Source organism: Falco naumanni, chromosome 1, assembly GCF_017639655.2.
Source record: "Falco naumanni isolate bFalNau1 chromosome 1, bFalNau1.pat, whole genome shotgun sequence".
In the NCBI taxonomy this organism is placed as follows: Eukaryota; Metazoa; Chordata; class Aves; order Falconiformes; family Falconidae; genus Falco; species Falco naumanni.
In genome coordinates, this window is record NC_054054.1 from 51,439,018 (window position 1) to 51,462,198 (window position 23,181).

The 23,181-nt window shown below is 40.1% G+C and overlaps 1 protein-coding gene across 3 annotated transcripts in view; it reads left to right on the forward strand.

Annotated features, from left to right (window-relative positions):
• Positions 1–23,181, forward strand: part of LOC121088053 (janus kinase and microtubule-interacting protein 1-like) — a 246,654-nt gene that overhangs the window by 220,310 nt on the left and 3,163 nt on the right. The window contains exon 16 of one of the 3 annotated variants that reach the window (XM_040593707.1): positions 3,189–3,282. The exons of the other annotated variants lie outside the window; for them this stretch is intronic. The gene's annotated coding sequence lies outside the window, so the exon portion shown is untranslated. Of the gene's footprint in view, positions 1–3,188; positions 3,283–23,181 lie in introns of those variants that run through there. 3 annotated transcript variants of the gene reach the window in all.

A 23,181-nucleotide genomic window follows, 5' to 3' on the forward strand; every position in this document is an offset into this window, starting at 1 on the left:
GAGCTGAGAGTGTGTGGTTGCAGTTTTGAGAATCAAACCTCCTGCCCTAGTTAACACTGAGAAATTTTGATTTGATACAGATTGATAAGGAGATTACCACAGCAGGGAGACAAAGAGCAACCTCAGATGACCTGATTAAGACCTGACTTTATTCACTGTAACATGGAAAAACTGTCAGTAAGGGCACAATAAAAGTACTCAGCTATGGCAAAGTTTGCTTTGAGGATTTAAGAAAATTATTATATAAAGACTTATGTGGGTTAGAAATACAGGGAGTTCAAAGTTTTGAGGATTTTCTGAAGCTTGGTTAAGAAAATTATGATTTCTCTTACTGAAGAAAGTAAGAGGCAGACATTACGTCTTGGTGAAGAGTGGAAAAAATATTGGCTAGGTAGAGACTGTCTCTGGTAAAGAGATTTTAATCAGGTCCTTCCATGGTAACCCAAATGTCTTTAAAAGTCAGGTTCCTGCCATGCATGAAGGAAAGGGTGAGCAGATCAGATTTTCTCACCAAGAATGGTCTGTAAGACGTAACATCTGAGTTTGACTTTGGGTTTGGCTAGGAGAATATCACACAGCACAGGCTACCCAGAGGCTTCCCCCTGACCTGAGCAGTTCTGCGTTATACACACATATATAGAGATATATATCCCAGAATGCAAACAGAAATAATAACTGACTGCTGTTACATGCCCCTGCAAGCACAGGCTGACATCAGTAAGTGATGACAGTTGTTTCAACGTTTTTATTGGTTCAGTTTTTGAAATGTTTTATAGTGCTTTTGAAAAGCCATGGCACCAGCCCTTCTGCAGGGAGCTGTGGCAAGTTCCTTTATCTTAAAAGAATATATGTGATGTTGTAACTTTCATGTATGAATAGGTGTTGAGGTCTAAAGGTGATTTAGTTTTTTTTTACCCAGATCAGAGTGACTAATGTTCAGGCGTGAACATGCTTTGTGATGTTCCCTTCTTGCTGTTGTTCTGCCTCCAGAGAGATCTTCCAGTGTATTACTCCTGGACATGCTTCCCACATTGTGTCCCTGCATAGTACATGTCCAGGGGAGGGCACAGGCTGTACTGTACATTGCCAAAAAATGAAATCAATTAGCCTGCTGGTTTACAAATGAAACACAGATTTACTCATTTGAAACAGAAGCTTGCTTGCTTTTGGATTTTTTATTTTTTGTTTTTACCTTTGAAATCAAAATGGGAAAGGTGTTAATTTCACACAGTGGCAGGCAGCATTATTCTTGGCAACTAATCTGGAAAAAATTAAAAGGAGATAATCTTAATCCAGACAAATAAGAGAGGGATGTATTCCTTATTTATGGCTGTTAGTCAAAGTGAAATAATTTTACCCATCTAAATGAGAAAGCAGTGATTCTTGGGTGTTTATTGCCATACAGTAGATTCTGTGTATTTGGTGGTTTATTTTTAATTAATGCTTGTAAAGCTTTAATTGAAACTCTTCACACAAGATCTTTAAATTCTCTGATCATATTGAATATCTTATTCAACAGATGTATATTTAATATTTTTCTTTAATTAAATATAGTTTAAGACCCCATTTTTTTAAATGTAGATGTCATTTGACCTATGCCAGATAAAACTGAAAACTCTCTTGGCAAATACTGTACCAGACTGTAGTGAGGAAATGAATAGAAAGCTAGTGATGAAGAAAACTAGTTGTCCTGGGTAAAAGCAAAAATGCTGTGAGTGCTGATGAGCAATGCTTTTATATTTCATAGTTTTTTTAAGAAGTTATTGACTCACATTGTAACAGGGACAAACTGATCCAGCACATTCATATTCACTAGGATTATAGAGGGGGTCTTGTGGTGAAGAACTAATGTTCTGTGCACTGTACATCCCCAGCTGGATACTCAAAGGCATGCTTTTGATCATCTTTGCCTCAATCTTTTTTGCTGTTGTTTAGAAAATTAATCTGGGGAAGATGCAGAGTGAGCAATGAGAGAAAAATGCAAGAAGTGAAGTAACACTTCTCTTGGGCTGCATGGGTTGATCTGTCAGCTTTCTTGAGCTTCATGTTCAGCAAGAGATGAAAATCATTATTTAAACTTCAGCTAAGAAATATATACTTACATTAATTGTAACAATGTAGGTTTTGCTTTTAACTATAGTAATGGAATACTTTTCAGATGGAAACTTAACTTTCTTTTGGTGTCTCCCTAAGTTTTATATTATGTACCACCATTTATGCAGTGCACTATATACTAGTGATTCTCTTCTTCCTAGAGCAGACCTTGCTGATTTTCAGAAGTAGTAACATGAGGAATAACGTCTGCAGTGCCAAATTTACAAAGATACAGACAGAGATGTCTAGCTGGTGCAAATCCCTAACTCAGATTGGATGTGTTGGCCTGAGTGTTTAGTTTACACTTTTGAGATGAATCTCCTGTTCATCCCCTCTTTGCTGCACTATAGATAACATAGTGGAGTAGGCAAAATGGAATTCAAGTGAATCTGAACTGGAAAATGCTCTCCAGCTTGTGACGGCTTTCAATCCATCATTAGATCATCACTAGATTAAACCTATTCCAAAAACAAGTCCCCAGAAGTTGTACAGTATGGATATTGGGTACTTAACACCAGCTTTCTGTTCTGTCTACTCCTATTGCACTTCATTACTTGCTAAGTTAGGCAAAGCCAAAAATATTAATGGGTATTTAACATTTTAACTGCATTGTAGATGTTTTTCTAAATCACCAAGGTACCTTCAAACCCCTCAGTAGATCAGGTTTTATGACAACAAACTTGTTTTCAGTGCTTTGTACCAAAATATTGTCTGATTAAAATATATTTCCTTTCTCCTAAATATGTTGCACAAAAGAGGAAATGCCTTTAAACGCAGTTATTTGCTAAAAAATAAAACAAATAATTTTGTAACCCAGTACTTTTCAGACAGTTGCAAATGTATGGTCTTTGCTCTCATAATCATACGATCTTGAAAAAGCTGTGAGAACTTGGGACCAAAAGGTTATTTGCTGTTAATGTTTTATTAAATACTTGCTTACATGCTTTTTGTAGCAATAAAATAGCTCCTGTTAAAGTCAATAGTAAAATATTGTTCAGAAAGGCAGGATCACAGCTTGAGTGAACACACAGTTTCCTTCTTACTTGTGGTACTCTTCATAAAACATTAGATTTCTATCCTTTACGCATAACTAGAGTCTCCTGAGAGAGAGCTTTGTTTCAACATCGGGAGTATGCGACACTATCTCTGGCTGCAAAAGCACTTTAATCTGGATGTGACAAACAGAAGAGATTAATGGCTTCAATTTGGACACATGCAGGCAAGTACAACATTGATTCTTTAACAAAGGCAGAACAGACATGATTGCCTGGGATTTAAGAAAGAAAATACAGACTTCATTCATGAGCTTAAAATACATTCTTATATAGCTTAAAATATTTTTGATATTACCGTAAAGATGGGAATAGTCTGTACAGTCCAGTGCCATATCAACAAAACCGCTTAAGTGTATGTTTAAGCATATAATGAAATTTCATGAACTTCAACAGCAAAAGACATTTAACTAAAGGTATAGATAAACTGAGGGGTTAAGCAGGTGTTTAAACATTGGAGTAGTTCTTACATCCTTGTTTTTACGAGGATACAATTAAGGCACAGAGAGGCCAAGTGACTTCCCCAACATTTTCCAAGAAGTCTGGGGAGGAGAAAGAAGCTGTACCCAATTTTCTTGGGCTTTAGACACTAGGTTAGGCTCAAGAGTGACCTACAAAGCCACCCTTAAAATGCAGACAGTGTCAGCATTGCCATTTGTCAATGCAAAAACTGGTGGAGTGGGAAAAAACCCAGTCTTTGCACCTCTAGGAGCTTTTACTAGTCAGGTTTTTAGACAGATATTTTAGAAAAGGTATTTTGGGCTAGTTTTATCAACAAAAGTGAAACTGAACACAAAAAACAATTTATAAAAGTTTTAGGCAACAACGATATATTTATGAATTTTTTCCCTTGTCTTTGCAGGGGTTTTTTAGACACTATTTGACACTTCTCTGCAAAAGATGAGAGACATGGGCTAGGATTCGAAGGAGGGTTGCAGAAATTATGTAGATATATTTTAATTGCTAGCCAGTGTGCTATCATCTCTAATGAAACCTTTTCTTAAGTCAATTAAAATAAAAGGCTTAGAACACAGGAGGGTGCAGAAAGGTGTTAAGAACTGATGTATGGTCATATTAGCTGGAGAGATGTAATGTTTATTTTCAAAGGCACAAGGGAATGGTGATGGGTCAAAAAAACCCTTTTCTCATCATTCTGTTAGACTAGGAGAATAGGAGGATTTTTCCTTGGTGGTTGATATGAGCGTTGCAAAGTGCGGTCTAAGACTTTCTGAAGATTCACTTGTGACATGTGAGACCACAACCAAGAAAAGCCAAGCAGCATTCGGACCTCTGTGATGGTGTGGCATACTTGGCACTTTTAAAAAACAGGCCATTTAAATAAAGCTGGGGGGCTAAGGAAGGCAGGCTTTAAAAATCTTAGCCAAAAGCTTTACAATATCAAAGGGGTAAATAACTCTAAATGTTACAAGTGTGAAGTTAGATGTATAGTGTGATGGGTTTTGGGTTGGTGTCATATGCAGGTTGGTTGGAATTAAGTAGAACTCTGTCAGTACTGGGAAAGCAGGTAGATGGACCCAATTTAATCAGTTTCTTCCCTCCCAAGTTTTATCTGGATGTCTTTGAAATTAGTGTTTTTGTTGGAAAATGGCTATGGAGTAACAAAATCAAATTTTCCACTGGACTTGTGAGGGCCTATCCTTCCTATACTATCTACAGATTGCAAAAGAAGCAAAAGAAGCAATGAGGGAAAAAAAAAGGCCAAATACAGAAGATACGAAAGCTCTTTCTTAGCTAAATCACCCACAGTAAGAAATCAAAGCTAAAACCCCAACCAACAACTAAGACCCCCAAAATACAACTGTCCATCCAGTGACAGAGCTGTTCAGTCCAAGAATCCGCTGTCTGCTTTACGAGACTCCAAGGGCAAAAAAAAGCTTCTGCATTTTGTGTTAAGGCTGCAGTGATAGAAGGTTCTTACAGTGGATTTAGTTCATCCTCATCAGTTCCTCCACTGATACTGGTGGGGATTTTTTATAGTGTATGGCTTTGAGGCACTGCATTTTGAAGCTCAGTTTCCCTCCTTCACAAAAACAGATAAATAATCCCGCTGCCTTTGGGAGAAGGAATTGGCTCAGAGATTTATGTTAGTATGGATATATATAAAAAATAAAAATAAAAATAAGAAAGGAACCTGCCTGAGAAAGAACAATAACATTTATTTATTGTCTGGTGGAGACAGAATTTTGTGATGGTGTGGAAGGTCACCATACGACTTGTATGATACTTAAATCTCACCTGAAGGCCCACTGTTTTGTCTCTTTTGCTTGGATGATTACTCAGAATGAGAATTTCTTGCCTGTCCTGGACCTGAGGCAGTTAAAAGCCAAACAGAGCTACCCATGCCTTTCTGACCTATGGTCATGTGCACACACTTGGGCAGTTTGTGTAGTAGTAATGAAGGAAACACAGGCTAAAACTGTGCTTGCTGCCTGGCAGTCTTACAGCAGCTGAACCTGGCTTTTAATGACAGTCCAGCAAAAGAAAAAAAAATACTTCAGTTCCCTGGTATCTCCCTCCACATACATCTCCTTCATGTCATCGTTCTGGTTGTGTGAGCAACTTGTATCCAGACCTGATGGTCCAGATCATTCAGGAGAGATATCTTCTTTTGTCTGCTGAAGAGCTGTCAAGCAAACTTTTACATTTATGTTGATCTGTTATGAGCTTGACTCTTCAGCAAGCAAGTCTCTAGTTCGATGAAAGTTAGTGACTTCTTAAAAAGAACCTGTTGAGTACAGGAAAATAGAAAGCAAACTGAAGGAGAATGTTACCAAGAATGTTATCATTATGCTTAATATTCCATAAGCTGGCTACCTAGTTCTGAATTTACTTATTTTAAATTTTGTGAAAATGTACATAATCTGCAAATCTGGTTATGAATTCTAGCTTCTACAAGCTATGATTAACCTTACTATAAAATGTACATTAGTCTTCGGACTTTATGAAGTAGTTTAATTGTATGCTAAACTGAAAACAGAAAATAAACAGCAAGTTTAAATAGTGTTGTCTTAATATATTGTATTACATACTCTAGGTTAGCATTTAAATGTAACTGTATTTGGAAAAAGAGATTAAATAAGTGTGACATCATGAGTAGAGTATATATGAATTCCATAGATATTAATCTTTAATCTTTAAAGTTTCTTATTCAAGGCTATAAATACATTAATTCAGCTATCAGCTCTTCTCTGCTATCTTGATTATGCAGGTCACAGAGGTTGCTATAGTAACCTGGTATTACCAATGTAAAGGCCATGAAGGATCTGGGTATCTAGATAAACAAAATAATCAAGGGGTGCTTGCAAGCAGCACCCTGGTTAATGTAATGCCTATGTCCCTTGAATGAACACTTAGTCCTGCGCGGATTAAGCCCTTGGCTTGTGAAGTATGAGACAGGCTGGCACTCGAAGCCTGTTTCATATGGCACACGTTAGTAATTCCAGAGGTGCTGTTCACTGGGAGAGCCCCTGAATTATGGCACCGACAACGTTCATTTGTTGCAGTCTTCAATCACGCTGTCAGCAGGCAGTCTGGTATGGATCCCATGGGTGAACTCGCTCTCGGGGATTCAGATACTGTTTGGACATTTTGAAAACCAAGAAAAGGTGGTTTCTGTGAAGCTGAGGTAAGTCCGTATTGTTGATTACAGCTGTTTAAGAGCACAGCCCAGTGCCAGCCATGACTGAGCACTTTGTTTTATGGGAGAGAAGGCTGCATTACCCAGCAGTTAGGCAACAGGTGTCATTAAATGCTATTGCCGATCTGTCTCTGTAGGGGGGAATATCCCAACTTGTGTCTTTTTCCTATAGTGAGGAAGCTTATTGTTGGAGTTGCTTTCTTTTACCAGGCCTCTGAGTTCTTGGAAACTGGTAAGAAGCTTGAGGCTTTTTCCCAAAGTTTTAGCTAAATGTGCCACTGGGTTCAAAAGCAACGCAGGAATGCAGGTAGTAGAGGCACAGTAGTGATGAATGCTCCGTCTCCATTGGAAACCAAGCCTAAACATACTCCTGTAGCCACAGCTCAACTGTGCTACCAATGGAAGTTGCTGGCTAAGCCTGTGAAATAACGCTCAAGCCTAAAGCAGTGAAATAAAAGAAAGCGGTAAAGTTGCAGTGTCTCGTGAGCCTTCGTTCAGCCTTCAGTCCTACAAAGGAAACCTCTCATTGCTTTAGAAGGGTCCCAGTTCTTTTCCTTTTTGTCTGGCCCTGAAAAGCCAGAGCAGTTTTGTGACTTGCTTTGTTGAGACTGTCAGCCTGCTCTCTTCGAGAGGCTGCCGCTGTCCTGGCGGCTTCTGCTGGGGGGGAAACGGGAAAGAAAGGTTCTGCATCAGCAATTCCATTCGTGTTGCCTTCCTTCCCTCCTTCCCAGCACAAAGGTGGTTTTGTTTGTGCTCAAGAACCAACTAAAGAGTTTGGCTGTGAAATGAGCCCTCCTCTGGAGGAAAGGGAACGGGTGGAAGATGTAGCATACAAGTGCCAGGCACAAACTTCTACCCACTCCCTCCTCCAGGTCAGGGGCTAGAGGTGGCTTTTGTGTTAGCTGGCAGTTGTGGCATTTCACACAGCTGCAGAGCAGTTAATGGGGCAGCAGTTGCTGTTTCGAATCCTTGGCAGAAGTAATTTAGTAAACTGGAATGTTCTATTCTAATTTTGTGCTGTAATTAGATAGAAGAGAACTTGAAAGAAAAGGTGCTTCCCATTCGTTGGTGTAACACAGGGAACAGCTGAGTATTTATCATTTGCTCACATTGTTGTTTATTACAATTCGGAATGTTTGGTGCTGTCAAAAAGGTGGGTGGGAGAAGAGCACTTAACCCTTGCAGCTAACACCCACCTGGGCGTCTCAAGATGGGCATTACTTGGGCAGACTGAATAACATTAGACTCATTGAAATAAAAATTCTCCCAATAATTCCCACTGGTGTGTAGCCTCTGCTGATAAAATAGGTTGTGCCCCTGAAAAGCTCTCACTCACATTGCTTGTTTCTTGTGTAACCAAGGATTTGCAGGATCAGAGAAGTATCTGCATTATTCTTCTTCCTGTCAGAGATGAGGTAGGTAGAATGAATATAGGGGAGTCTCCTGTGTGCAGTAGTCTTATGAAAATATAGCCACAGGCAAAGCACTGCTGAGCGCATTTCAAGGTTTAGACTACAGCAATAAGAGGATAGGCATGGCCTATGTACCCAGGGCAGTCTGGCTCCAACATCAGATGGGTAACTGAATGCCCAACTCTGTGCTTAAATCCCTCGGGCAACAATGGAGGAAGTTCAGAGGAATGTGTGCGCTTCCTTTTGCCTCTGCAACAGACAGTGGTTTACATATTTTGAGGAAAGAAGGTGTAATGCCTCTGTAAGAAATGCTGAGGAAGTGAGCGCACCTGGAAGTTGTCCAGTGTTGTTCTTGATGAGCTTGGTGCCCTTTCTCAGGCTCAAGGCTATGGTATTCCCAAGATAATCAGCCACCTAATCCTCAGCAGCTTTGTATGCTCAAGCTAAGGTATACATTACAGAATGTCTGGCTAATTAGCCATGACAATCCCTTTCCAGCTTTTTTGGCTAAAAATGACTTAGAGAGCTGACCTTTGTCTCTGGTGCCTGGTGCTGCTAGTTAGATGCTGGCTTGGGGGTGAAATGGAGAGAAAGCACGGTCGGTCTCTGCCCCATAGCCGCCTGTGCAGCAAGCCGTGGAAGAGGCTGCTGCCTGTGGAGCCGCTCTCCATCGGACGAGCACTCCAGTTGAACTGGTTCATCCCAGTGCTGTTGATGAATCTTCCGAAAACATCACATGAAAATCTATTTATAATGGAGTGAGGAAGGGTGGAAGGAAATAAGGGTGAATGAACTATTTTATTTAAAAATTAGTGCATGCTTTCAGTGAAGGTCTGTTTTTTCCCTGTGAGCTTGCCAACATCCCTTAATTCATATCACTTAGAATAAAATGACTTCTGGGTGTAAGGAAGATTTGAATTGTCTTTTCTGTATCGCTAAATAATGATTACCTGGGGAGATACAAAATGTAAATTGGAAATGAATGAGGTATAGCTGGTAATACATTAGATGCATTATCTCCAATCTGAAGCCTTCAGTCAAAAGGGAAGGTCGTCTGTTATGATTAAAGAACACTGCAGCAGCTATTTATATTTGAATTTTTCCTCTTTTTTTAGTTGAATTTTATTCTCATAAACAGTGCAGCACTTTTCTAAGGAGACACGTGTCATGACTTTTTCTTAGACTTCCTAAATGATATTATTTTGTGATATAACTTATGTGATAGAGGAATCCGGGGATCTGTACTTTGCTGATTGATTGATTTTTCACTAGTTTTCTGGAAGTGTGTATTTTTTCCCTTTACCTTCTTTTCTGAACAATCTCACTTTGTACAACTGCTGTGTGGACAATTCAAACCATGAAAGCATTAAGCTTCACTTCCAATAACCTATGTTCCTGAGTTGGAATTGAACTTTTTCTTTTCTTCCACATAAATCATTACAATTTACCTTACATTATGCTGAGTGAGTCAGACAGCAGTGCAGGAGAGGTACTAAATAGTCCCATGAAGTATCCCTCGTGCTTTGTTGAATGACAGAGGGCACGTTTCTTAAACTCCAGACCTCATTTTTCACATTTAGAAAATAGAGTTGGAATTATTGATGGTAATAATGTCTAATGCAGCGAATCCTAGTTAGTTGGGGCAAGATTGTACTGGACAAATGTGCTGCAGCAAAAGGAGTATGGCATGCCTCAAATTCCTCTTCAGATATTCCCAATGAGAACAAAGAAACTGGAAGCAGATGGAGACTTCTCTCTTCTCTCCGGTCTGCTGAAGTGAAGCAGGACTGCTTGTAGTCGATCTCCTTATAAACCTCTGGGTTTGTCTTCCTGTGCAGCAAGGGGGAATCTTTGAAGCTTTGTGTCTCCCGGGGCTAGGACACCTCTGCACTGCTGAAGTCTGGGGTTAGTGGATGAACCATCCACCAATGAAGTTCATAAGCAACAGTGGAATTGCTATTTAATTGATCTTGGCTTTTCTGGTTGTTAATTATACTCCTCCTATGTTTTTTCATGTTTAAGTTGTGTCATTGCACCTAACAAAATGTTTGTTGTTACCTGCTGTGCTTTTGAATAATTCATGGCTTTCGTATGCAATTTGGGACCATCAAAAGTACTCCCTGGAGAAAACCAAAGGTTTCTTTGCTGGTTTTATCTATTTGAAGGTGAATGGAAGGCAGGTTCTGCCTCCTATGGTCTTTTTTCAGAAAGTTAATTTTGAATCACCCAAGAAAATTAAAGAAAGCATAATGAAGGTATGATATTCATAAAATGTTTGACATATTTTTATGAAATAGCTTGCAAGATAAAAGCAACCTGAGTAAATCAGCCCAGGACCTCCATAAACAACAGTCTTGGCTGTACTTTGAGTTAATAATTTCCACAGATGTAGCCAATGACAACATTGTGTTTATCCTATGGCAGTGTTACTGCAGCTCTCCATTTCATTTCCTTTTTTTAATGGATGAGTTAACCAAATCTAAAAATAAAAATCTATTTTTTTCAATTACAACAGGGGTTTTCTTCCATGAGTTTTGTGAGTTGCCCTGGAAACAGGAAAACACTGAAGGTCAGAAAAATAGTGTCATGCCAGCCATTGTTCCCAGTTTTCTGTCCCACGTTAAATGATATGGCTGAGGAGTCCAGCTGTCAGTTGATACTGGTAGGTGACTTCTGAACAAAGATAGGTGTGTTATGTTTGTTTTGATTAGAAGAAAGTCATCAGGAGTACTCCACAGTGAAAAGTCACTGTGTCAGAAAAGCATTTTTAAAAAATGCTGGCCTGGCACGTGCTCTGGAGTTGCTTCACTCTGTGCTTCATCACAGTCTCAGGATTGCATTGACTCCATCTTTGCACAGTCTGTATCAGCCAAGATCTTTCAGAGTGCAAGGCTGAAATCTTCTTTCCGTCTGTCTTCACAGATAGTTATGGAATATTTTCTCATTTTTCCAAGTGATGAAAATGCTGGTCCTCTGAACATGAAGCAGACCAGTTTAATGTTAAAATAAAGGTCATTCCTAAAGGTTAACTGCCTTATAAATAGCCAGATTGTTCCCTCCACTCACTACAAGTTTGCAATCTGCTTAATATATGCACAGTCAGGGAAAAGCTGTAACTATAATGCTAAAAGCAGACGCTTGGAACTATTGCTCTTGCTTTTCCTCAGCTTATGCAACTGCAGTAGTTTATTGCCAACATAACTGTTGTGTCCTAGTACTTTGGGCTTCATCTTTAAGTCTCCTGAATACGCTGTTCCCATTCCAACACTCTTGAACAGATCTGTGTGAGGAGGGTTTGCAAGACCAAGTTGTTAACCAAAAGCCACAAATACATCACCGCCTGCCTCAGCCATCAGTCTAGAACTGAGCTAGCTCATGAACTTATGCCAGCTGAAGTCCTGGCTGAAAAAACACTAGTAACCAAACATTTTGGTCATAAGAAGCTTACCCCTGAACTCTAACCCAGACAGATCATTCCACCTGCTTCTCCCTTTGCAGATGACTGAAGTTCCCTCCTCCAGAGGTTTTCCAGGGAGTCTTCCTGATTTTTCAACTGCAGCTTTCTGTCCATTGATAGGTGTTCTTTTCTCATCTGCCTGTTCAAAGCAGAGCCTAAACATGCAGAGGTTATCTGTATCCATAGCCTTCCCTCTGCAGACAGACCCAGAAGAGCTCTGGCAGTAAAAACATTCTTGCTCCACAGGTGTGTAAGTCCACCGAAGGTGATTAGGTGATCCAGGAAACTGCTGCCCTCGTAAATTCCTGGGACTGTGTGCTCAAGGTATAGTGTCATCTCTGATAGCTGGCTGCCACTGGTGATCTCCAAGAACAACTTATAAAACCATAGTCTAATGCATTAACAAGGTGTAGAGAGAAAGATGTATTTTAGGTAAATTTAGTCAGGAAGTCTTTGAAATTAATTGCTTGAAGTGAGTGGGGAAAGCTGATGGAGTGTGATAGACATACAGAATTTTTTCTTTACTTTCAGAATAGATACTGTTGATTAAGTGGCCTTAGTATAGCACTGCATATATTAACTGAGCATAAAATTGTTCAGTGGATGAGCCTGTTTTGTGGATGAACTTAACAGGCCACAATCTGGGTGTTATTACAGATGCAAATTTAGGAAGTTTGAAGCTATACTTCTGCAGATAAAACCATTGGTTTTGGTGAACTTGGTATTAAATTATAGTCCTGGCCAAGTGTCAATATTTTAATTTGTGGTTAAAATTGAATTAAAAAAAAAAAAAAAAGTGAAACCATACCTACAGAATGGACTGTTTATTCTGAAAATCCTCAAACTCATGAGTAATGCCTGGGAAATCCTCCTTCACATACGCTACTCAGCATAGGTACCCCAAGAGATGTGGAAGAGTTGTCTGTCATTCAGCCTGCTAGCTGACATGCAAAGTCCTGTTTGGTCTTTCTGGTTTGTGCTTGTTGGTCATGCTGACTTGTCTGCTAGAACAGCCTCTGATTTTTCTTTGGTGCTGTTCTGGACACTGTCTACCATTCTGCAGGCATGGGCTGCGTGTCTTGTTCCTAGTATATCACCTTGCATTTAACCGTGTTAGATCTTTTATAGAACATCAGTGATTTCATTTCCATGCTGGCCAGAGGCTAGAGTTACAATTTAGAGCTACCTTCTTGATCTGGAACTGGGATGTGCATAGATGTCTACATGTATTTGATACCTGAATAAAACACATAGTGGTGCCTACTGTAGTAGGTCAAATCTGTTGTTCTCAAGTACGAGTGCTTGTCATGGACCTATGCATACTTCATTTCAGCATGAGAACTGGGTACCTGCTGTTGACTTGTGTCACCTCCCCTTCACAATACCTTTACCTAGTTTTGATAGAGAGAAGACTTCTACAACATCCAAGTCTGGATGGAGTCTCCTGCATGCTGTGTCCTGTGGACATTTGTGAAGTCCCTGACCATTTCCATGACCATTTCAGAGGGGTGACTGGTGGTGGATGTGTGACAAAATGGAAAAGGTCAAAGGAAAAGGCAGAGCAAGAAGCAGCATATGAAAGAATGAAGTCACAAGTTAACAACTGAACTTAAACCACTATATTAAAATACAGCTAACATGAATTAACTCAAAATCTTTTCTTCTCAGAAGCAAAACTGCACTTGAATGGATGGGCACTGGTGAATTAAAAAAAAAAAAAAAAAAAAAAAAAAGGCCTCATGAAAATGATCCACTGTGTCTGATTGTAAGCACCAGGTTGAGAACATGTAACAATTAAAGGTCTTTGGGAAACTGAAGGCAGTGGGTCTCCTTTAATAGGAAAAAAAGATGAATATGAGCCTTTGGTGAACAGCACACAAGGTTATGTAGCAGTCACAGCATATTCTGTTTTACTTATTTGGAACAGAGCACCAGATGCATCACTGTTACATAAGCCTGCTGACCTGCATATAGAGCTTTGTGGCAACAGGAGTTTCAGAAAAATAAATCCTGTTCAGCTTAGCCAATAGGAAGATACAAAATTAGTGTCTTTTTAAATTTTGTTGATTTCTCCTTGCTCTCTGTGGAGCTGTCTGGATATACAGGTATGTTTGAAGGGGAAAACCCCACAAAACATGTTATTCCCTAAAGGGCTTGGTTTTGAAAATAAAATTGGGAGGGCATGAATACCTGGGATGAAGAGGAAGAGTGAGGAGGCAATGACTGTGATGAAAGCTCAGTCTGCTGAGTAATGGTGCAATCTGTATGTTTAGGGAATGGGACCACAAGATGTGTTGTACACCAGCCATAACAGCCTGTTATTTAAGTGGTGCAGCATGAAAAAAAGATCATGCCATTTTGCAGAGGATTTTGATATATTTGTTTAGTTTTATTTTATTCCAATTTCAAATGGAGTATTTTTTCAATTTTAAATGAATAGGATAGAAGATTTTTAGTTGGAAGGGTCCTGCAACGATCATCTAGTCCAAAGTTAAAGACACGCAGAACTGGAGACATCAGAAGCTCTGGGGTCCCCAGCTTGAGGAATTCTGTCTGGATCCTCTGGCTGCCTGGGATGCCAAGAAGTTGCACATTTCCAGAGCTTCCAGGCTCTTGCTTCTTTTCTTTCTGCCTGGTGGGCTAACAGAGAGCTGGCAGCCTCGGAGTTTATGAGCAGGGATACACTGCTCTGAGTTTCTTGGCATCGTGCCTAATGAGATCTGTAGAGGAGCCAGCAGCTTAGGAGCTCTGCAATCTCTGAGACAATCCTGGAGCAATAAATTCTTTCAGACTCCCACTCTCTGTCAATCTGTCAGGAGTACTGTTGAAGAACAGGGAAGGGGACCTGGCAGGAAATCAGGTGTGATTCCTGCAGCCTGATCAAAATCAAATGTTCCATTCAAAATGTTTCTGACCACTTTTAGTCATCCCACACAGAAACACTAACATATCAGCACCTGACCTTGGAGGTCCTGCATCCCCTTACTTTAGATGTAATGGGCGCAAAGCTTGAGGAAGAAGAGAGGATGAAGAGATGTTTAGACCATCTTAGTATCCTTGCAGTGGGGATGCAGGTCAGCTGCAGCTCTTCCCAGAGCACTAGACTGCCTATAGTCAGGTGGCCTACAAATCCCAGCTGTCCTGACGGTATTGGAGGACATGGTGATTCTAGGCAGGCTCTTGACTGGTAGAGTGCTAATATGATGGTACTGGAAAGGCAAGTGAAATACTTGTTGGCACCCTGTGCTTTTTCCCATGCTCACTTTATAATTGATCTTGAGGTCTGTGTCTGAGTAGAGATATTGGTCCAAACGGGAGAATTGTCCGGGCACACATGTCCCAAGCATATACTTAAAATTCGATACAGATATTTCCAATATAAGCAATAGCAGCCTAAATGTTACTGTAATTTATTCTTACAATCTACAGCTACACTGATGTTTCAGCAGCCAAGGGTCTTTGCAGGGCAAGCATCTCTTCCTTTTACTGGCCACAGAGCAGGAGGATGATAATACAACTGGCCTTGTGGCTCACTGTCATGGCTGTGGCCCCTGCAGGGTGAATTAGGACTAATGATGCAATGCAAAATTGCCCAAATGACAGAGAGAATCTGGGCCACTGCATTCATCTTGTCTGATTTCCACATTTTTCAGTGCTCAGGGGGACAGGATTATAACAAAGTTTGACTCCCTGCTATGTAGGTCATATGCTGTATGCTGAATCCTCTACCACGGGGGTAGAACTGGACCAGGGAAACTTGTTTTGCCTCTGTAAATACTGATGGGGATAGCAAATGTATTACCTTTATTAGTGATTTTCAAGTAGTTAAATTTGGGATGAAACCATTTAGATTTTTACTGCTAGTGGTGCATAAAATATGTTGCAGTGACAATGAGTTGCAGTTATTAAACTCTGTGGTCTTTGCTGCCTCTGAGCAAAATTCGCTGTTGGTCTGGAGGCTTTCAGGGTGACGAGTCTGGCTCTGCCCTGGGATGTTCAACAGCACCATCGCCTTAGTACTCCTGCGACCAGGGCTGTGCATGCACTGTCTCTGGCAGACAGGGCTGTGCAGGCTGACACACAAATCTGCTGTACGCTGATCTGGGAACAGGGTGAGGAAGTAACCACAGAGAGCCTATGATTTGCTCACAGACTTCCAATGACACTGCTTTGATAACTACTTAAAATAAAAAATTTTAAAAATCCAAACTACTCTAGCCATTATTCTGGCTTGCAACAGGCTTTTGGAAAGATTAAGCAAGGAAAACAAAGCAAAACTGGAAAGCTCAAATATTTGTGTGCTCCTGTCTTCTTAAGCTTTTGCTATGGCGTACAGAACAACTAGAAATCCTCTTCCTCAGATGCTACTTAATCTATTCTGGATGTGCATGTATCACTTTCCCCTGCATGGTTGGAGGGGTAGTGGGATATAAAAATGCTTTGCTGAAATGTGAATTCACTTGCCCGTTTTTTTTAGGGTGACAGCAGCAAGGCAAACCTGCTGATCGGTTACTTGTATGACTGTGCATTTTAGAGGGAGATATTTCATTGTTACTGCTGCAGCTCCCTTGCAGCAATTAAAAAACAAATGTGTCTAAGGAGGAGGCAACAACTCTGAAAGCATCTTTGGTGAATAAACATTATACTCTAAATATACATGTTGCTGCTGATTTTCCCAGTCTCCTGTGAGTCATAAAATCTTATTTTATATCGAGTGGGCCATTCTTAGTGACCTTGACTTAAAAAAAAAAAAAAAAGCCTGTGACTCCCCCTAAGTCAAATAATTTAAATGAATGGTTTTCTATAGGACATTTGTCATGCTTTTCAGATCATTAAAATTCCTGAAGGACAATGAGCATGTCTGCATTTGCAGGCATCACTGCTGTCCCCAGGACAAAGCCCCTGGCCCAAAGGTTGGTGTGGCTTAGATGAGTGCAACCCTTGGTCTTCTGAGCAGCCTTTATCCATGCAAATGTGAACAAGACTGCCTGGGAAGATCATCTGGTAAAGAGATATCGTGCTCCAAAGACTGAAGGGCTCACATGGACTCTGCTTCCAAGGACCTTATGTGGTCCTGCTCACAATTTGTGCTTTTCAATCCCAGCAGGTCTTTCAGATGATTGTACTTACCTCCTTGGCTTCCTCAGCATCTTGCACAGCCCAGGGTGCTGCTCTGGGGTACAGGCTTTCCCCTCGTAGTTCGTTGATTCACTTTGTAACGTCTTGCTGTGAGGAGGTTGAATCCATCTCAGGATATGAAGCATGGTTTTACAACATCCATGGCTGTTATCTACTGCAAATATACCTGTTCCAGTGGCGTTCTACTACTGGTCTGTGAAACTGATATTGCACATTACCAGCTGAACCTTATTAAGATTTCAATGTTCAGGATGCCTCTCTGAGAAACTGTAAGGGAAAGGAGTGGCCCAGCAGCCCAAAAGGTTTGGAAATAACCAGGCTGACCGTGCCTCTATTGCATATTTTTGCAGGGTGGCTGTGGGACTGTTGTGGGTCAACCTGGCTGTTGCATATTCAGCACTGGAAGAAACACCATATGTCCCAGTTGTAACTGGATGTATTAAGGGGCTAAGGCACACAATGAAGTATAATAGATGTAAACTATTTGTTGTGGTTGTTGCTACTGTCTTTTATTGTTGGCAATTTTCTGACAGTGCTCATTTCTTTAACTAATCTCTGCAACATGCACATGATAGGGATTGTCTCCATTTTTTACTTGTCAAGATAATCCTTCTGGATTTTGCTTTTTCATTGTGCTGAATTGCATTATTGTTTTGACATGCTTCTCAAGAACAATACGCCCGCTATATAGAAGGTGCTACTCTGGCATTGTATTTGGACATGTCATGCTGTTATTGTCTCTACAGTGTAAGGTTAACTAATTTGTATTAACCTTTAAATCCATTATAACTGTCTTAATGAGAGAGATGTAAATAACACTAAGTTCATGTCCTCGATTTACCTTAGCACAAAAAAAGAGCCTGTATGTCATAAGTGCTGTTAGATCTTCAAGGCTAGTAAAAGCTCTGGAGTAAGTAGATCAGGAAGCGCCTGTACAAGAAAATTGAATCAGTAAAGTAAATGAGGTCCTGTGCAAGATGCTTTGAATACAAGGGTGTTTAAATTGTTTCTTATTTTAAATTGGAATAGGGCCACTCTTTAATTAGGACTAGCACTGGGTGAACTCTGTCATAAAAAAAAGAAAAGATTCCAGCTGGTTTTTCCTTTTTTTGTGTATCTCAACAATCTGTGATCAGACTTTGAGGTTTCCTAGTTAAATTGTTGGACTGCTTCATATCAGTGTGTTTCACCCCAAGTTTGGCAAGCTGGCTTGCTTTGGCTGCGTTTTCAGATTTTGGGTCAGCAATTGATCTCATAAGTGTGCATGTTACTGCTGCCTGCCTGCGAAGTTGTGGAATATTTGATGAACAGGAGGTTAGACATTGGGATTCTTCTGTAAGTGTTTGCATCTCAAAGCTGCAAAGGATTGCAAGGATAGCAAGGATATTTTTCTAGAAGACAAATTCCAGAATGTTGCTCAGCACAGCAGTGAATTTAACTATTCATGCATATCTGTAAGATTCACATTTGGAACTCCTGTTCATGGTGGTTACCCAGCCCTAATTAAGACTCTTAAATTGTTCTTCTCCAAACAGTATGAAAATGAGTGTGTGTGTGACATTTTTTTGAAGAGTTCCATAACATGAAATAGCAGCACTGCTTGTATGTTTTATATTGACCATGTTTAACTCTTAATGAAACGAATGTATTTTGCATAGAATGTAATTAAGACAAACCTCATTCATCACTGCATGAATTCACTTTATCAGAGTAATACCGTTCGTTTCATGAGAAAGGAACTGGCATAAAACCAGAGCAACGATGTTGAATCAGATTTATAGATGTAACACTACTTAGTATTTAATAGCTTTATTAAGCACAAAAATGTAGAATAACATGATTTCAATTTCTAACAGAAGAGAACATGTTTTATTCACGGTTTTCAACATCCATGGTTGGTTAGTTGGTTGGGGTTTTTTCCCTGGGATACAATTGGTGTAGCTTTTCCTTTCCTCTGAGGTATAGGCAAGAGCTATCGGCCTTTGGTTATAATTGGGATCAATATGTCTTCATTCAGAGTTTAATGAGATTCACACCTCGAGCTCCAATGTGAATCCATCAATTAGAAACGAATTTTATAAGCAGCAGTTTCTGAATGAAAAGACTACACTGAATACTATTTGATTTTCTTTTTTCCAAACACAGAAGTCAAATGTTTTTGCAAAGACCAGTATGCTCTTGGTTATATAGCATTTCTTTACCAAACAGCTGAGGAATCCTATGTGTATTGTGGCAAAATGCAGCTTTGAAACATTTACTTTCATGTAATCACTTTCTTTTTTGCCAGCTTTTCTATTTGCACGTAATCAAAATTTTTCTAAATAAAGAAGTTTATATTTTAATACAAGCTACTGTAGAACACGCATGAAATAATTTACAGTAGATAATTTTCTATTAAAGTCTGTGTGTGCCACAGACACATTGATATTCTTTAATTGATAAAAAGATAAAATGACTAGATGCTCGTGATTTTATTAGTTAGACCAAGTAAAATATCTGTAACTTCATTACCAAATATTAAAGAACAGCACAAGCCTTCATGCCTAGCATTTTCTCTTATTTGTGCTACTGTAGCTCCAGAATAGTGGTAGAAGCTAGTGTCGCTCTAGTGATACTAAAGAAAGGATAACATGTGACCCTTGATAAGGGCAGAGACACAGCAGAGTGATTCTTTCATATTTTACAGCGGAAGCTCTTTTCAGGTGTTGCATAGTATCTTCTTCAAATATTTGTTCACAATAGCAAAAATATGTATTTTCTTGCTGGGTATTAAGAAATTTTATTAATTCCTTTAATTTTGCACTTTCTTCAGTTTAAATACCTGTAATGATACAAAACAACGGAAATACAGTGTATCTACCCTGTATGTGAGGGCTGAGGTATAGAGCACCCACTGCATACTGGTGATTTTGGATCTTTGATGCTGCATGTTACATACTGAAGAGATATTCCCAGTATGCACTGACTGCTATTCAGAAGTCAGACTGAAGCAATCGGAGCTGAATGGCTGTCCATCACCTAAACCCACCTCAGATATTTGGAAAGTTAGTAGACATTATTTTTCATATGTTTTTACAGTGATATCACCATGTTTCATGTCTTCTTTCAGATCATCAAAATAAAACAGCATCCTCCTTTTTCCATCTTTATCTTCTCAATGAAGGAACTTTTTAACTTAAAGTCTTGTGTGGGCATTTGTTAAGGTGGGACTTGATGATCTTAAAGGTCTTTTCCAACCTAAATGATTCTATTATTAATTAAAATAGAACAGGGACTCTCTGAAGGTGCCATAGAGATTTTAGGAATGTGTATATGGTCCGGAGCTGTTTGGGATTTTTTTCTTTTCAGCCCTGCTGCTGGTTGTCCTTAAAGTCTCTATACTGGCTCATTTCTCTCCGACTTGGATGCATGCTCTTGAAGCTTTTTGCAAAGCTTTTACTGCTGCGCCTGCTTAAGGGGAGGGAGATGGCTTCCATCCCGTGCTTTGCAAGGGGCAGAGACCACGGACTCTGGCAGTGGACGCAGAGCTCTGCTCTCTGGGGAATAGATCGGAGTGGAGGAGTTAAACAGGACAGCCCTCTTCAGGAGGAGGTGTGGGTGCTCGGCACTAGTTCCGTTCCACCAGTATGAGCGAAGGTGGGTGAGCTTGTGCAGACCAGTCAGTACCATTTTGATCATCATATTCTTTGTATCGTCTGTCTCTGAACAAGCTGAGCTGGCCAGGGGAGAGCAATGGCCTTGGCTGGCAGCATGGGCACTCTCCAAGCTTCCTTAGAAATGTTAGTTTAGGCGCCTGGGGGAATAGACCACTTGCTCCATGAGGAGAGGCCACGGGATCTAGGCTGAAGAACAGCCAGCTCTGGGGGGACATCACAACAGCCTCCCTGAGCCTTGTGAGGAACTGAGAAGATGGAGCTGAACTCTTCATGGTGGTACATGGTGAGAGGTAAAACACAGTGGGGGGGAGTTAAAACAAAAGAGGTTTGGACTGGATATAAGAAAAGCATTTCCCTCATGAGGACAGCCCATCAAGGGGACAGGCTGCCCAGGAAGGCTGTGCATTCTCCATCCTGGGAGGTTTTCAAAATTTCACTAAGCCCTGAGCAAACTGCTCTGACATCAGAACTCTCTCTGCTTTGAGTAGGTTGATCTAAATGACCTTCTGAAGTTCATTCTTATGATCTTACAGTTTTCTGATACTTAGCAGATGATGAACAAGGATAGGTGAGGAGGACTGGAAGCAGCTAGAACAAATAGATGCTGGCAGCTCACAGAGGTGGTAAAAGATTGGAGAATATCAACTGAGTGTGTGAAAGTGGGTTGCTGGTCTTTGTTATGTTGGAAACTTTTTGGCCCTGGCTTAGAGAGTAGTGCACAGTCTTAGCACATTTATGTTCCAAGGTTCCCTTTAAGGCTACAATGTCATGAAGAAATCAGTTTTGTTTAATGACCTGCGTTAGCAATTCTTTGTATTGGTGGCTGAAATTTATTTTGCTTCTGATGCAAAGGAACATGAGCTCAGCCTCCACACCATTGCTCAAGCATGTGCTTTAGCCCTAACAAAGAACGGGAGGCCAGCAAATTTCTAAGCATCAGAAACACCCATGCAAAAACTCTTAGGTCCACTATTGATAAAGACTCAGCTGATTTTTAATCACTATGATGCATGGTTGGGAACCACACCTTTATGCTTAAGCACTGGAAATGCTTGGTCGATCTTTTTCTTTGGTAAAGTGACATCATGAAGACCCTTTTTATTTTCCTCAAGCATTTCACAAAAAAGGCTTCCTCCTTGACCAGAGTAATTACAAAATGATTCAGTAGTCGTTTATGTTGTGATACTGCTTAGTTAGATAAGTGGTATGAAGGAAAAGAATAGGAGAAGGGGGAAGGATAAATATGCCAAAGAAATAAGACTGCAAGGAGCACCAAGTTCCCAAAAGACTTGGAGCGGAGAACAAAAGAAGGGATAAATAATGTCACATGGGAAGGAGCAAGGACAGAGGAAGAGGATGAAAGGAACGTGAAGGAGAAAGTGAAGACTGACAAAAACAAGAACAGAAATATAATTGACAGTTAACATTTAAAGAAAAAATAATAAAAATGGGAGGAAATATTGTGCAAATAATGACTTTTACATTTGTAAATGCTCCCCAGTCCAGCAGTATATGTTCGGCAAATACTTTTTATCCTGGACTTTGGAAAATTGGAGAACTTGGTTTAAATTTCCATTAGTGGATAACAAAAGATGTGGTCACTAAAGTACAAAAAAAAAATTATCATTGAATGAATGAACTTTGAATCAAATTTCCACTATTCTAGCTACACCAGTTTTCACGCCTTATACTTTGGGGGCATTTTCCCCTTTGAACAGGTTGGTAAACAGACAACTGGTAGCAATAGGTAGCTCCTGTGCAAGCAACTGAAGGACTTCAATTGCAACCTCTCTGTCTTCTAAAGTAAGGCTAAGTTTTAGGAGGACCTAGGGTTATACCCTTCTGATCCCCCCCCAGCTCCTATGCACAGCGATGGAATCACAGAGAAGAGACTTTGTGTATGAGTAGAAGGGGAGAGATAGGAATGTATTTCAGCCCATCCCAGAATACAAGACCAGTTCTGCTGCTACAAAGTCATATTTGTCTCTGTAATATTAATTACAAAAAGGAAAGTGCCTGATGTCCCAAAAAATCTTTGGAAGCTGTGGCTAGCAAAGGCTGTGTGTTCTGTTGGATCTTGTTTTGATTGCACTTAGACTACAGAGACATTAATCAAATTAGATGATCCATGGATACTCTAGTAGCACTCCTTTTCCTTGCCTGGAGACAAGAATGAACCCCAATGGACTTGATTTGTTTGCAGTACAGCCTGGGGGTCCATTAGATCATGGAATAAGAAACAAATCCAAAAATTGTTTTGTTTAGATCTACCTACATCAGAGGCAGAGATAATGTATAACGTCTTAAGAAGCTGCAGAAAGATTCTGGTGTTTTTTTGAGTCCGAAACAAGTTTGAACGTTTGCCACCTTCTGATCCAAAATGGAGATCTGAACTAGGGCTCTAAATGCCTCTCATCGCTAGGACTCCTAAAAGTGCCGCTGCCCAGCTGGCACTCTCCTGGCTCAGTTACTGACTTTTGCATACCTCACTGGTTTTGTGTCCTACAACATCCCATCTAGCTGCTTCTCAAAAAATAATGGCCTCCCCTTTATTACTCTGCCTCACTCTGCAGGACTTTTTTTCAGTTCCCTTCATGCCTGGAAAAATCTTTCCATCCCAAAGTACAAGCCATAACAGCTGTCTTCTTTTCCAGTTTTCAATTTCTCTCTTTTATGGGGCATGTTGGTGAAGGGGACATGTTTTAGTAATGAC